Consider the following 15203-nt stretch of genomic DNA (forward strand, 5'->3'; position numbering starts at 1 on the left):
TGCAAACCAAACGTGAGTCTTGTGTTTCCTGCAAGTCCACTGTCTGAGAGACTGTGTAGGGTTGTCGGGGAGAGTAACCCAGTGTCCTGTTTGACTCCTACATGCACTGTTTAATAATTAAGTTCCGTGACTAACAAGCTCTCTGTTTTGGGACTCTGTTTACTCTAGCACTCGCACCATAACGAGGGTGTGACTTTCACGCTGGATCTGTTACCCATTTTGTTGTTCCCCCATGGAATTGAAGCGTCCACGATGTCGCAATTAAGTCTCCGTGACCAATAATACGGGTTTAAACTGAGCAGATTACCAAAGATGATGAAAACTGGACGAACGACGATACGAGGAAGAGGGCAACATATTCCTGAAAATGTAAACCCTTCCTTCACTGGCTAAATCACTGGTATTTTGAAAGAAGGTTTTTTTATTTAAAAATGGGCAAGAAGTGTCTCATCCCACTTCACTACCTTGCCCTGCCCTGCCCTGTACTCTCCTTTTCTTCCCTGCATTGCTCTGTCCTGTCCTGCCCTGTCCCCTCCTCTGCTGCCCTGTCCCCTCGTCCGTTCCTTTTTTCCAATGCCCGCCCCCCCCCCCACACACACACACACACACACTCCCCAACGCTCTCCACTTCAATCACCTGCCCCAGGCAAGCTATCAAAAGAGATAAACCTCCAGAAATAAAACCACTTTGATCTGTGAGAAAGCTGTCAAAAGAATATGTCTAACCTTCAAACAGGCCTGGATGGCCAAGTCCTGTCAGAAGCACCGTTGTGCTGCAAAAAAGAGACTAGAACCTTCACCTTGCAAAACATACCTCACAACTTTTAGATGTTACAGTCACAAAATACAACAATGCGAACAAGTGGCTGTTCAGGTTAATAATCTAAAAGTCAGAACCATAGTATAACCTATTCACTAGTATTGCTTTAATAAATAGATTCATTCTACTCTCTAACCAAGATCTCTGTAACATCTCTTTAAGATTGGTACCACAGGTGCACGTTACTAACTCACATATTGACATTCAATATACTGTTTAGACCCACACTTATTCAAGACAAAATAACGCAACAACATTGATCATCACAAGAACAACAGCAACAGTGTTTGCTGTGTTGAGTTCTATCGGTCCTCAGCAGCTTTGCCAAGCTGGCATGATTCGCAATGCTCTCACCTGCAATCCAATCCCAGGGGATGGAGTCACCCATGGTTGCCATCCGAACAGGTGTTCAGCTCCACCAGGTTTTTAGCAGTTGGTATCTAGGCACTGTTTGTCGCCAGAGAATGGATAAGATACACACTGAATCGATAGGTGTCTCTAAGCACATATTAGACGTGTTGAAAACTGCATATAGACCTACTGTATGAAGCAGGGCCTCAATGGCAGAGTCCTTGACATACAGTATGTAAGGATAAGTACACACATACAACATACACACACACACACTCGCTTGTGGCATCAGACGCCATCTCCTACTGACAATGGATATCTCTCACACACACACACACACACACACACTCACACACACACACACACACACACACACACATCCCAGGCCAGAGGCTGGTGTAAAACGAGGAAACATATGTCTCCCCACACCATCCCTTTTCTCATTCCCTCTCTCATTCCCCCTCTTCTCCCATCCTCCATCCATGACAATGTGTGCAACATAGACATTGTTTTCCCAGCAGTGTTTGTTCCTGGCACCACCTCAGGTGTGAAGGTTTGAAAGAGTGTGATGTTTCTTTCACATCAAACATTTTGTTTAGATTTATTTTCCTTTGCAAGCTGACTGATTTAATTTTTGTATTGCATGCCTGCTGAACAGGTGTTAACACAGGATCTTACATAGAATAATTGGCAATCATTAAAGAAAGTAATTTTTGCCTGAAATAGAAATTATGGAAATTAAGTCACACCAAAAGGGTGTGCCGTCTTGATAATACATGAGGTTGACTTGATTCTGTCTGTTCAGGAATGGGCACCACTAATCTTTCAAACAACTCGGCAACAGTAGGCCTAATTCAGCCATTCAAACTTATTCTACAGAGTCTCAGTTGAAAAGACAGGTAAGAAATATTTGAATGGATGTGGCAGAAGCAGACTGTCTCAAGGTCGAAGTCTTTAGTCAATATGAATAGCCCCCCTCCCTGCACTTGTCACAACTGTGGAACACAGTCACCTCCATGACAGTCTGTGAAGGATAAAAAGGGAACGAGAGAGAGCGAGGGTGTGAGAGACAGGAGAACGAGAGAGAGAGCGAGGGTGTGAGAGACAGGAGAACGAGAGAGAGAAGGCAAAAGGGAATGGGAGTGAAAAAGAGTGAGAGAGAAAGCGAGAAGGTGATAGAGCAAGCGAGAGAGCAGTGAAGCGTAGATAATGCAGTCACTCGGCAGGGGCGCTCGACATCTTCTAACTGTCAGGGAAAGGCTCACAAAGACCCCTGTCTCTATCAAACCGCTGCCACGCCGCCCGAAAAGCCCGACCCTGGAAGAATCAATTACGTAAAAGCCTGATAGTAACTCTCTCTCAAACAACAAGCCGTTGGTTCTTTCCTCTTGAAGTTTGACGCCTTCAAACCAGCTCTCCTCATCTTTCAGGAGGCATTGGTATAGGACACTTAAGTGCATCGTTGAAAAATGACTCAAAATGTTTTTTCTCTATGTCCTTTTTTCACGTTCTCTCATCAGATTCGCATGCTAAGAACCTCATTAAAGTAAAGTGTTATGTTGCCAGATATGGCCCTCAACGTTAGATTGAATTTCCAGATGGTGACTTTCTCCTTATTAGTCCCCTGAACCATCTCCATCTGACCAGTCTGGTGCCCTCACAGGTGACCTCTATAACTGCCTCACTTGCGCTCTTTAATATTTCATACCATGAGTATAAATTATTACTGTTAGGTTTAGAAAGGTGTGAAGAGAGAAGGGATGAGGAGGCAGGTGGGTGGAGGGGGGAGAAACTGTAATCTAGTGTTTTGTTCTTTTTTGAAGGTCCCACTCTCTTTGCTGTGTCACAGGAGACCTTCCCAGTTTCTCCAGACAGACAGACAGACAGACAGACAGACAGACAGACAGACAGACAGACAGACAGACAGACAGTTGCTAATCAGCCACTAGTCTGGAAGTCCCACAAAGTGCATCTTCGATTAACTTGATCTTTCTGACCTTGGTGCAATAGTCATTTGTGAATAATTTTTTATGAACTGCCCCTTGGCCCATCTAAGGCATAATGTGTGTGCCTGCTTTCACACACGCACCCACAGACGGATGAAGACACAAACACACACACACACACACAAATATGCATACAGTTTGAAGTTTAAGTTCATTAGTTGTTTGTAATAAGTACAGGTACATTGGAGTTTTTTGGTCCTGCTCCACTTGATAATCCCTAGCAACCTATCTAAGCCATAAACAAAAACTACACATGCACAAATGTGCACGCGCACACACACACACACACACACACACACACACACACACACACACACACACACACACACACACACACACAGCTCACTGAGTCCTATGTGCTGCTGTGATCATCCAACGGCCACATGGAGAAAAACACATTGTGTATTCCACCCCCTGTGTCTGAATTATTCAGCCTCACTGCCATTGCTATTCTTAGCCTCGTTTTCTACTGTTTGACGACATTTTCTAAGGACAGCAGACATTACATGTACGCGGTTCAATGTGTCTTTAAATGTTTAATCATGGTCATTCTAGACGACACTACATATTTCCTTTCATTGTGAGGAAGAAACACAAGACAACACATTATCTGTTGTAATTTCCTAATCTCCAGTTCACCATTAAAATGATCAAATCAACTCAATGCAAAGGTCATATCAATATTTTATGGGCAGATACAATGATGGTATTTGTATAACTATTTGCATATTTGTCATTATCAACAGGAGCTTAATTTGACGCAAGGCTCAACACAGTCAAACAAACTACAGAGGAGAGAAATACACAATATGGTATAATTGATATTTTGTTTAAAGATATAAGACATTAGTAGCTCAAATATGAGATGATTAATCTCAATTTAATTTGGTTCCAACACAGGGCTCTAAGAACCATCTAAAAGTGCAAACACTAAGATCATGACCAGCACTTATCAACAGCATGAAATTATTTGGACATATAGCGTTAATAGGTAATGATACGGTTTATGTCTCACCTTTCCAACTCGCTGTCCTTCCTGTCCTCTATCCGAACAGCTAAATGTCCTAATGAATTGGAATGAACTGGGCCCCTGTGGAGAATATGATGGCAACATGATCATCAAACGAGACTGTTAAGTCTAATTAGCTGCTTGTATGCCAACTGTCATTCTTCATAGACAAAATAGACCGTATCATTTTAGAGGAACTGCTTTAACTTTACAAGGACATTTTCCACAAAGTTCCCTCTTTGAGAACATCAAGATACATGTTTCTGGTGGAGGTTCAGATTAAAGTAAAAGTAGTTGCCTGATGCCAAGAAAGAGACTTTCAGAAGCGGCAATACACAAACAATATCACTCATCTTCAGACTTCTGTAGAACATGTTCAGTTAATTAATTTGAAGCTACTTATGAGGTTTTGAAAAAAAAACCGCAATATATCTTTGGGATCTATTTGCACCTACCTACCAAGCTAGGGTGATATAACTTTATCTAGTTAGGGAATGAGTACGTTGGCCAACATGATACGGAAAACAGTATTATTTCTCAGATATGCTCTTGCTTCGAATTTCAGCTAGTAGGCCTACTATAACTGAAGCCAATTTTCACATATGTTTATCGCGATGCCATCCACTGTGAATTATTGATAGCAGGTTGTTGCATGCTGAGTGGGCGAGAGGAAAACACGGAATGGAGTTTAGAAATCATTTCTAACGGAAGAAACCAGTTTCAATCACGAACAAACTGTAATTTAATTATGAGTTGTTTTATCTGGACAATATGTGAGTGCCCCTAACACCTATAAGTCCATGCAATTTATGGAATAAATTGAATTAGTTGGGAAATACCAACTCAGTAAAGACAGTGCTGAAGCACAAACAAAAAGCCCTAATGGTACAGAAGCATTTGTAATTCCATAGTTTGGTCAGAGCATTACCTAAGTATTGCAGAAAACTAGTATTTGGACTCTACCAATGTCCAGCAATGGGTCCAAACAGTGCAAGCCAAACATTTAAAGCCAAAATGACACTTTGCCTGTGTTGTCACACGTTATCCCTTTCCAGCTTCTTGACTGTGTGTGACTGAAAGAACCAGCTGGGTCATAATGCACTTTGATGGGTTTGTTTGCATGGTCGTCAAATGCACTTCACTGTGACGCACGTGAAATGACACAGTCATCCCAAGGGATGCAGAAGAGGAGTTTGACTGACTCATCCCAAGCATGTTCACGGGGGAGGGGGGGTGATATCCTGCCCTGCAGTACAGTCAATGAATTTTTATTGCTGCAAAATTATATTGAGTTGGGGTACATGGTGCAAATAATAGGCTAAATCCAGAGCATTTTATTATTCAGAAGTAAACTGTAGGTTTGAATAAACTCTGTTTATCATTATGGTGCCGAGTAGTGAAAAAAACATTGCTATGTTTTTGATAAAGCAATTTGTCATCTTTAATCACACGGTTAAAAACAGGCTGAGCAGATTTATCAACTAAATGATCAGAAACCCAGTCCATAGAGACATGGTCCCACACCTGCAGAGGTTTGACCCGTATTGATCAATCTGGAGTAATCAAGAAGACTTACTACTATACTTCTTACCCACGGACAGTAGCTCCCATCTAGATTCCTCTTACAGTAAGAACCCTTCTTAGAATCTGTCACCCTTCTTAGGTAGCTGGTAGGTCATTATTCAGACCGAATGATGGAGATGAATCCTGGCAGACTGTGAATGAGTAATCCTATCCTAGGTACTGTTGATTCTCTCCTCCACTGCTACATTCCATCACAATTCCAACATTATGCAACACTGGGAGATAGTAGCCCTTGTAATAAATCGTGAACTGAATATCACACCCATCTCTGCAAACAGAAAGAGATCCCCTCGTTTCCTTTGAGTCTGTTGCCTGGAAACTCAGGTAATGGATGTGCTCTCTTGAGTGTGAGAATATGGATTTTCAGGATCTTCTCTGACCGCCCCAGTTGCAATCGCCTGCCAAAATCAGTTATTGATGGATGTTTGTTCATTAGCTGAGATGAGATCCTTCTTGTTCTCATTGCTCATGGTCAAATTCTTCCCTCCTCAAGCCATGCCATGATAGAGGATGCGGTCAGTTGTTCACAACCAAACAGATCTTTGCTAATTATAGATTCCTGGGGAGCATTGGGGCACCGTTCAGTGCTTATGTGGCCTATCTCTCAGGTCTTTTTCAGTGTGGATCCCGTGCTTACATGGGTTTCCTCCACAAAAACCAATCGCTCTCCTGGCCAATGAGGTGCTACCACACTGGGAAAATCCCAATGTTACGATTTGCACATAATGATCACTTCAAACTGTCTCTGTGTGTGAAAGTGCTGTGAAAGTTAATCATTTGTGATAGAAAAGTCTTTGAAGTGCATTTAGTACATTTAGAACATATATGACTGAGAGAAAAAAAAAACATTTTTTAGGAACTGTCCGGATTATATTTACTTCATCCTAAAGCAGACAACCACTGAAGTGAAGAGACTGTGCTCACCTACTGTTGTGAACGATGTGTCCTCTTTAATGTACAGATGAAACCATGATGCTGGTTAATCAGGTTGCATATTGCACTGCTCCAGAGTGGTTGTCGTTTTCCATTATATTCCAACAGACACCTGCGGTTGTTCTCCTTGAATGCAGTCCACACATTACATCAAAGGCTGCCATCACTTGAGGATCACATGCTATGAAAATGTGTCACCATAAGCAACCTTTTTATGCCTTAGCATATCAATGTATTCTTAATTCATTAATTCAGCATAAACCTTTTGTTTTAAGTCAATAGGAGAGGTAGGCCTAAAACCAAACCATCTGCTACCAAAACAAGATTAGTGCTGAACAAATACGAGCCTCCCCATTACATTTTTCGACACAATACACCATTTTATTAGATGTGTTAGGTTACTGTATCAACATCAAACCTATATTATTATATATAATACTTAAGAGAATAATTGTTTAGCTTTTTTGGAGACATCCGCATTTTGGAATATTCCATTCCGGGCTTTAACACAAACCCTTTTCAACCTCAGCGCGGCTATGTGTGATGCTTGTGCAGCGCACTGACGGCAAGGTGCATGAACAGTAGAGATTGGGACTCGACCACCAGCGGACCTATCATATTTATGTTTATTCAGTGTTAGTGTTTATTCTGTTAGGATAAAATCACACTTACAATAACACAAAGGATTAATTCCAGCCGTGCTTGCTGATTTCCGAACGTTAATTTTCTGTGTCGTCCCAACACAAGGTAGGCTATGTACGCAAATTGTTCTTTCATTCATTTAACTCACTTAGGTTATCGTTAATAGAAATATTAATCATGTTTTGTTAACAATGCTTATAGCAATGGACGTTCTCTCTGATTACACACTTATTGTAAACTATTGTACCATAGCAATTTTTTGAACCACATATGATAACGAATAACGAATGGTAATCCTTACGTGTAGCCGACTGTTTCGAAAATATAATGGTCTTATATCCTACAACAGCGCATAAGTGAGATACTAACTATTCGATAGGATGTTACATGTATTTACATGCCCATTTCCCTAAACACAAAATAGGCTTCAAAGCAGGACGTGGAAATTACGTGCATTCAATGAAAGGTACGCTTCGAAACAGTACGACCGAAGATGTGTTCAATCTAATTCTAATGAGAAAGGGGCAAAATATAATTCCTGCGTAAACAGCTGTAGTAACGCCACGGACTGTTCTTAGATGCCATTAGCCTACTGACCGTCCAACAATTGATTTATGTGGGTCCACACGAACACAAACACAAATTGGAGATCCAGAAGAGTCTCTGTCTCAAAGACGGATGCTTAAATCCCTCACACATACAGAGGTGAGTTATGCTACCGTCACAACTCTCGTGGCAGCTTCACTTTTTTTAGTGTTAATTTGGCAGAGAACAAGCAGCATATTTAATGAGTTTTCCTTCTCCATTTCTCAACCCCCCACCCACTCTTCTCCCCCCCCCCCCCTCATCTCAAAGCAGAGAGATGGCTTTCTCTATAGAAGGCTTCTCTTATCTCTCAGAGCTGTGAACAATTTCCCACAATCTGTGGATTCCTCAACCCCAGATGTGGGGGGAAGGTTTCACCCTCCATTACACACGCGCACACACGTGGTCTGTAGTGGCACAATGGGATGGCATAGACAGTAGCAATAAGCCTCCTGTCTTATCTGGGCTCATCAGTAAGGGACAGACTCAGTGTTGAACCTCTACCAAACGGGTAAACTACGGCCTGCTCCTCAATGGTCTGGTATTCCTCATGTGTTCATGACATTTTTCCATGCCAGAGCCAGACTGCCGTCCCTGAGTCAGTTGACCATGGACAGGCCTTGTGTCGATGGGGATTACTGTGGCCAGCTGAACTGGTGCCTTCAGGCTGGCAGGCATACACTATGTCGAGGTTATGTTCCTCACGGTCGCCATCCTGTTTAGAGAGGGACTGTGAGTAGCACTGTGTTTTAGCCAATGTCTGTGTTGCCAAATGTTTAACACAGTGGAGGACAAGGGCACGTTTGCTTTGCTTCCACAGCTTCACAACAGCCTCAGTGTGCACAAGACAGTACTTTAGATGCTGGAAACTGATAGAAGACCCTTCAGAGGGGGGAATAGGCATTTTCAATGTTCATTTTCTACACTTAAGTCTTCGTTGTCCATATGGTTGCTCGCTGCTCTGGACATTCTACCAGGAGGTAACTTATTACGTATTTATTATTTTTCTAATGACGTTTACTCATCATGTTTGCTTTCTAGACCCTGGGGCCCTGAAGACAATAAAAAATTATGGGTATTGCCGAAAGAGGCTGTTGAAGGGCAGTGATGGCATAACCTTTACTCATGAGCTGTCAGTGGTATTCATAAGAGGTCAATGATCCCTTTATAATCATGGCTGCGTCTCTTGGCACTGATGAGTCAATATGTTAGTCCTTTGATGCACAGCAGAAACTCAGCGAGGTTCCTTTAGGATGGGAACACATTCGAATCAAGTGGTGCATTGTATATTTGATGAGGACCACCAAGTCATGTTGTATTTTGTTGCTTTTGAAGGGGATCCATTGTGAAGACGGGACACCCTCTGTTTTAGAGTCCTCTCTCTTTCACGCTCACTGCCAAAGTCGGACAGTTTTGCCACAGGGGGTACTTCAAGAGCCCTCGGTGGCTTCCTGTAATCTCAGGCTCACGGTCCCTCTGGCGCTCATGGCTGCTGAAATTGGCAGACTGGGAGCCGTCGGAATAACTGGTTTTAATTTCTCCAGCTTTTCTCTCACACATTGTCTTCTGAGAAAGCATTCTAGGCTCTTCTCAACGGGAGGCGACTGGAGAAGCTTTTGTCTTTTGTTCTGTGCAGGGGAATAGAGTTGAACTCCAACGACTGGCATATCATTTTAAAAAGTCTGTTTTCACAGGGACAGAGACAGAGGCCTTTTATTGGAATGCAGACGGCCATCAGCCATGTAATGATAGTAACTACCTCATAAGGTCATTTATAATCCCACTCCTTTGAGATGTTATGCCTTACAGGGCTACTTTGTAACAGTGGGTTACAAAAGGGGTGGTGGGGGAGGGGGGCTGGGCAGTATACACATTGACTCTCAGCTCCTTAGGTTTGTTAGTGCTTGTCCTCCCAAGATGAACTAGCTCTATACTGTGACTTTCAGCAGGCCTAACTGCCATACGTAACAGGAAAGTACATCGGCATTAGCCCCTACTGGACATACCTTCTGCTGCCATGTGTGTTTAAATGGGGAACATCTGTAAGCTCTGCATCCCCCCCGGATTCAACCAGACACCGGGAACGAAGTGTGAACTCTTGTGAAGTCTGCAGTGGTGAATCCCGCCTGAGCTCCCGCATTAAATCACGGTGTTATTGAGTGTCACTGTAACAGGGTTGTTTATCGTCCCTGGCTTCCCCTCGCTGCACACCGACAGTGAAAGGATTGTCTGATCTTCCTGTGTTGCCAGTCTAGCCTCTGGGTTTGTGCGTTGCCTGAGGCTAACAAGGCTTTCTGCTCGAGTCCATTGAGGGGCCATGACATAGTGATGTGATGGCATTCATTAGCCTAGCGACAATTCCACCGTGTCCAGGGAGCTGGATCTGAGTTGTGGAGGGGGAGGTGGTGCTCAGTTCATCTTCAATTATGCTGGCAATGCTATTAGCTACAAGATTTAGATTTTTTTTCTCTCCCTCCAATGGTTTCGCAGAGATTTAGTGACAGCGGTTGGTCGTCGTTTCTGTGTATGGTACCATTAATGTCAACGCACGCTCTGCTTGAAATGCCATTGTCTGATAGCCTGGCTTTTATGAGCTGTTCACCACGACTAGGGCTTTTGTCGATATGAAGACATACTGTGGCCCCGCATATGCCAGGAGACGGTGTCGATTCTGGGAGGGAGAGAGAAAGGCATGTTTGTTTGCCTTCCAGCTATTGAAACATGCCTGGACTGTGAAAGGCCAAGGCCATTGTTGGGTAACATATTCCATCAAGGGAGGCCTGTGGTCCGACACATTGGGGGGAGGTGGGGAACCACAACAACTGTTCGCTCGCTCTGCCTCCCGATGTCTCTGTTGTACTTTCTCTCTCTTCTTTCCAGTCAAATATGCCTGCGTGCTGACCCAGTTTGCATTGTTAAAGGATAAAGAAAATCATTCAATTAAGAGTATATTTGCCAATGCAATCCTACCTAAGGAAGACATGTGCAATAGCCACGTTCAATTGGCCATGAACTTGTTTTGACTGTATGTGTTGTTGTGTTCTTGTGAGAGCACGTCAAGCCAAAGCATAATGATCTGGCACACTCCACACAAAATAAATGAAAATGCTTTGTCTGAAGAAACCACGTCAAACATTGAGCTCATCTGCAGAGAGGGGGACACACAGATACAGTTTCCACCACAATCCAGTCGATGTCACTCAATTGACTCGACTATTACACTTGTAGATTAACAGTACGCTCATCTGTCAGATGGGTTACAACCTCATAACCGCTAGCTAGACATATTGGCCTTCTGAGTAGAAATATGGCTGATTTCTGTCTTACTCTTCCTCTCTCTCTTTCTTTGTGTCTTTTTTTCTCACTCTTTTCTCTCTCTCTCTGTCTCACACACACAGATACAAACAGGCAGGCTACAGCATCCACACTCCAGCACCCTGATCATGCGATGATCTGATTACCCTGCAGCACATGTTTTAAAGTCTGTCAGGCTGGCAGACACACCACCGCATAAGCCCTTGTCTTAAAGACTGGCAGAACCAAAATATTAATTGTGTTTTGTGTTATCTTAGAATTTGGAAGGTTTACCGAAACAAATACAAACTATTATAGAGCATAGTCTGACAGACCAGTGTAAGGAATGCATTAACTGAAGAAACAAATCATTTTCTCAGTTTTTTCTGTCAACTGAATCCAAATTCTCTGGCACAGAAAAAAGGCTAATCAGTTTTTATTGTCACTCAAACTAAGCTTCATTGTTGTGCTTTTTTAATGAAGGTTTCCCATCAAAGATTCACATTCTCCTACCCTCCTATGGTTTAATAGTCTTTTTATTTAAGGAAGCCACCCAATGCTAAGAGCCTGCCCTCATTGCAATGAGTCTCAAGGATCAGCGGGTTTGTGGGTGGCAGTTTTGCTTTTAAAATTGGTTTTCTAATATAGTGATAACCTATTATTCAGCCACATCACATACTAAGCACATATCCATTACAAAGCAATTGTGCCTCAATGATCCCACATTAATGTGTGTGGAGGAGAAACACGCAACGGTTGAAATTGTGACCATATTTCACCTGAATGGCTTTTTGAAGAGAGGAGGAATGGCAACAGCCGAGTGGCGAGTTTCACACTCCAATCTTCAGGTCTCTCACGACGGGTAGGTCTCCTGTGTTTATTGAACAACTGAGCTTTTCCCATCAGTATTCAGGTGCTGTCATGGAGATAGTCTCGCTTGCTTTTCCATATACCAGAAAGACAAGAGTCAGGACATTCACTTTTACCCTCTGGTTAACTCAGAAGAGCTACTATTTGGGCTATCAAATATTTTGAATGTGTTTAGAAAACATCTAAGGGATGTCTGCCTCAGCCATTTGGCAGATAGCACCAGCTGCAGCTGCTGACTGCAGATCTCACATTAACGACTTAACTAATGGCCGTATCGACATTCGAAGCTAGACAGCATTTTAACGTTGTCGCCTCAATTTGAGAGATGTCTAGTGGTTGTGGATCCTTCTCCTCGGTTGTCCAGGCGAATGGACTCGGCCTTATGTGACACAGGCCTTCTTTAATGCTGATTAGTGGAGAAAAACCAGGGTGCCATTGCTGTCATTACATTTACCCCTACTGACAGAAAATTGTATTTGCCTGTGCTGGCAAATTACTCCCAAAAAGATTTTCCACAGTGACTTTATAGCCTGTGTACATTCAGTGGTTCAGCCCATAGCTGTTTAAGATGCCCGAGAGCTACCTGGTATCCTAATGTTTTTGAAATGGGCAGTGTGAGGTGGAGCACACCTATCCTACAACTTGGGATGACTTGTGAGAATGCTGTTATCTATCTGTTATTTTCTATTATGACTCACAGTGAAGACGAAGAGCATGATTATTAATCATGCAATGTGACACATACACGTGCAGGGAGTGGACACACTCACACATTCTGGAGTGTCTACTGAAGACATTCTTTCTTTGCTTTTTCCTCTGCTGTCCTTCCTGTAAGGGCAGCCAGGAGCAGTGGTCAAACATATCAACATCAACCAGGGGATTAGTCCAAGTGCTCACCCATGTCCAGGGACAGGAGAGCGATTTGATCTTCATGTTATTATGTTGCTGTTTTTTTGTGGAAGAATCCCATGTAAGCATCTCCACCCAGAAGGGCCCGGAAGGTAGCCCATCTGAGCACCGAACAGTGTCCCATGCTGGTAGTGAACCCAGGACCTTCTTCATGAGGTGACAGTGGCGTCGCATTGGCATGGACGTGTTGTAAACCTCAGTTTAGACCTGTCCTCTTGTTGACACACAGGGGGCTTGGGCAGGGGTGGGAGGATGGATGGGAGGAGGGAGAAGCCTTCTGTCCCTACCCTACCCCCCCCCCCCCCCACCCACACACACACACGCACAAGCCACATCTGCAGTGCCCAGTCAGCAGCTGCACCCCCCCTCCCCCCCTCTGCATGCACTCTGTGACAGGGCAGAGAGGATGATGATGAGTCAGGAGAATGACAAAGATGCCTGCGGCGCAAAAAAAAACTCCTCGCTGAGTCGCCAGACGCTCTCCCGCAGTACAACAGAGCAACACAACCACACAGTCCACTTTGAATGGGCATTTTGCTTGATGTGAAAGCACATGATCAGCTTCGAAAGGCTGGGCCATGCCTCTCTTAAGTTGCTGTCATGGTGCTGATAGGGGCCAATATCACCATGTACTGGTTTCTTCTTTAACGTCGAACGGTCATTTCCCGTGCAAACTGATGCAAATATCCCCTCACATTGGAGTGAATACTGTTGAGTTGAATTTCGAAAGTCATGTGAAACTGTCATGAACTCAAACAGGACTTGGAGACTTCTTACTCAACCTATTAACCGTTATAGAGTCTCATTCACCATGGTAGTCCTGGTCCTGACTAAGATGTGTGTAAGATTAAGATTGTGCCGCTGCCTCTCCTAAACTAGTGGCCGTAGGTCAGGTACCTGGCTCACAAGACACCCTGACCGTCTCCAATCAGGCTGCTCAGATAAGACAGCTTGGACAGCCAGCAAGAGGCAGGGAGGGAGAAAGAGGAGCCACCTATTTTAGCCAAAGAGATTTATTTAAGAGCCCCATAACACAGGATAAGCTGTAGAGAGACAGCTATAAATAGAACGAAGGAGCCTATTTGTACACACCCTCAAAGCCACCACACACCAACCCCCTTAAAGAGACTTAACTGCCTAGCTTTAAGTGTCTAGATCCTCGAGATAAATGCAAACTGATGGGGAAGACCTGGTTATTCTAACCAATGGATGGATTTCCTGATCATGAAGAGAGGGGCGTCTTAAAAGGTATCATCATTTAATGATAGAATGGTATGGAAAGAAGTGTATGGAGGGCTACCTTGCAGTTTTTTATTATTGGCCCATCAATTAGACATGGTGGAGCTATCTGGGAGTCTATTCAAAGGGAGTAGGAGATGAATGAGATGTTGTCTGGACCAGCAGATTAGCAGCTTCATTCAGAGTAAGGCCTGGTTTCCTCCAGGATCTCTGGGGATTTTGTTCTACGGAAACGCCCCTCCTCCAACCCAAGCCGTCACGGTAACACATGACTGGGGCTTAGGGTCGCCATAACCACCAGACGTCTTTAAAACAACTGGTTGAAACTGGCCAACCGGTAGGGCTTGAGGAGTGCTGTACGTAATCCAAAATGGCGGCTCATACTGGCGATTAATTTCTTCTTCTTATTTTCTTCCCCCTACCTACTGGCATTAATTGAAACATGCCTCCAAGCGTACTGCCAGTCTTCACAGCGCAAGACTTCCCCACCGGGAACACTCCCTGTAGTGTAACGTCAAACTACTCACCGTCCTTCTGTGTTGGAGCGCTGAGAGCTGGCTCCCCCTTGCTCTGGCTTCTGTGATGAGGGCTTCCAGCATTAAACATTAAAGAACATGAATCAGCATGATTGGCATACAGTTGTGTATGTATGTATGTATGTATGTATGTATGTATGTTGGTTGTATGTATGTATATGTGTGTGTATGTGTATGTGTATGTGTATGTGTATGTGTATGTGTATGTGTATGTGTATGTGTGTGTGTGTGTGTGTGTGTGTGTGTGTGTGTGTGTGGATGTGTGTGTGTGTGGGTAACCCCAGAGCAAGTTTACCCCTTGGCTGGTTGTGTGTGTGTATTTTAGAATATATACATTTTACGTTCATGTTGTATGGGGAAACACCATCTCTGCTTTGAAATGGTGCAGTTTATTACATAAGGCACCGAGTGGAAAGATGGTGGAA

This window comes from Hypomesus nipponensis, chromosome 8, assembly GCF_054491055.1.
Source record: "Hypomesus nipponensis isolate SF chromosome 8, ASM5449105v1, whole genome shotgun sequence".
Taxonomy (NCBI): domain Eukaryota; kingdom Metazoa; phylum Chordata; class Actinopteri; order Osmeriformes; family Osmeridae; genus Hypomesus; species Hypomesus nipponensis.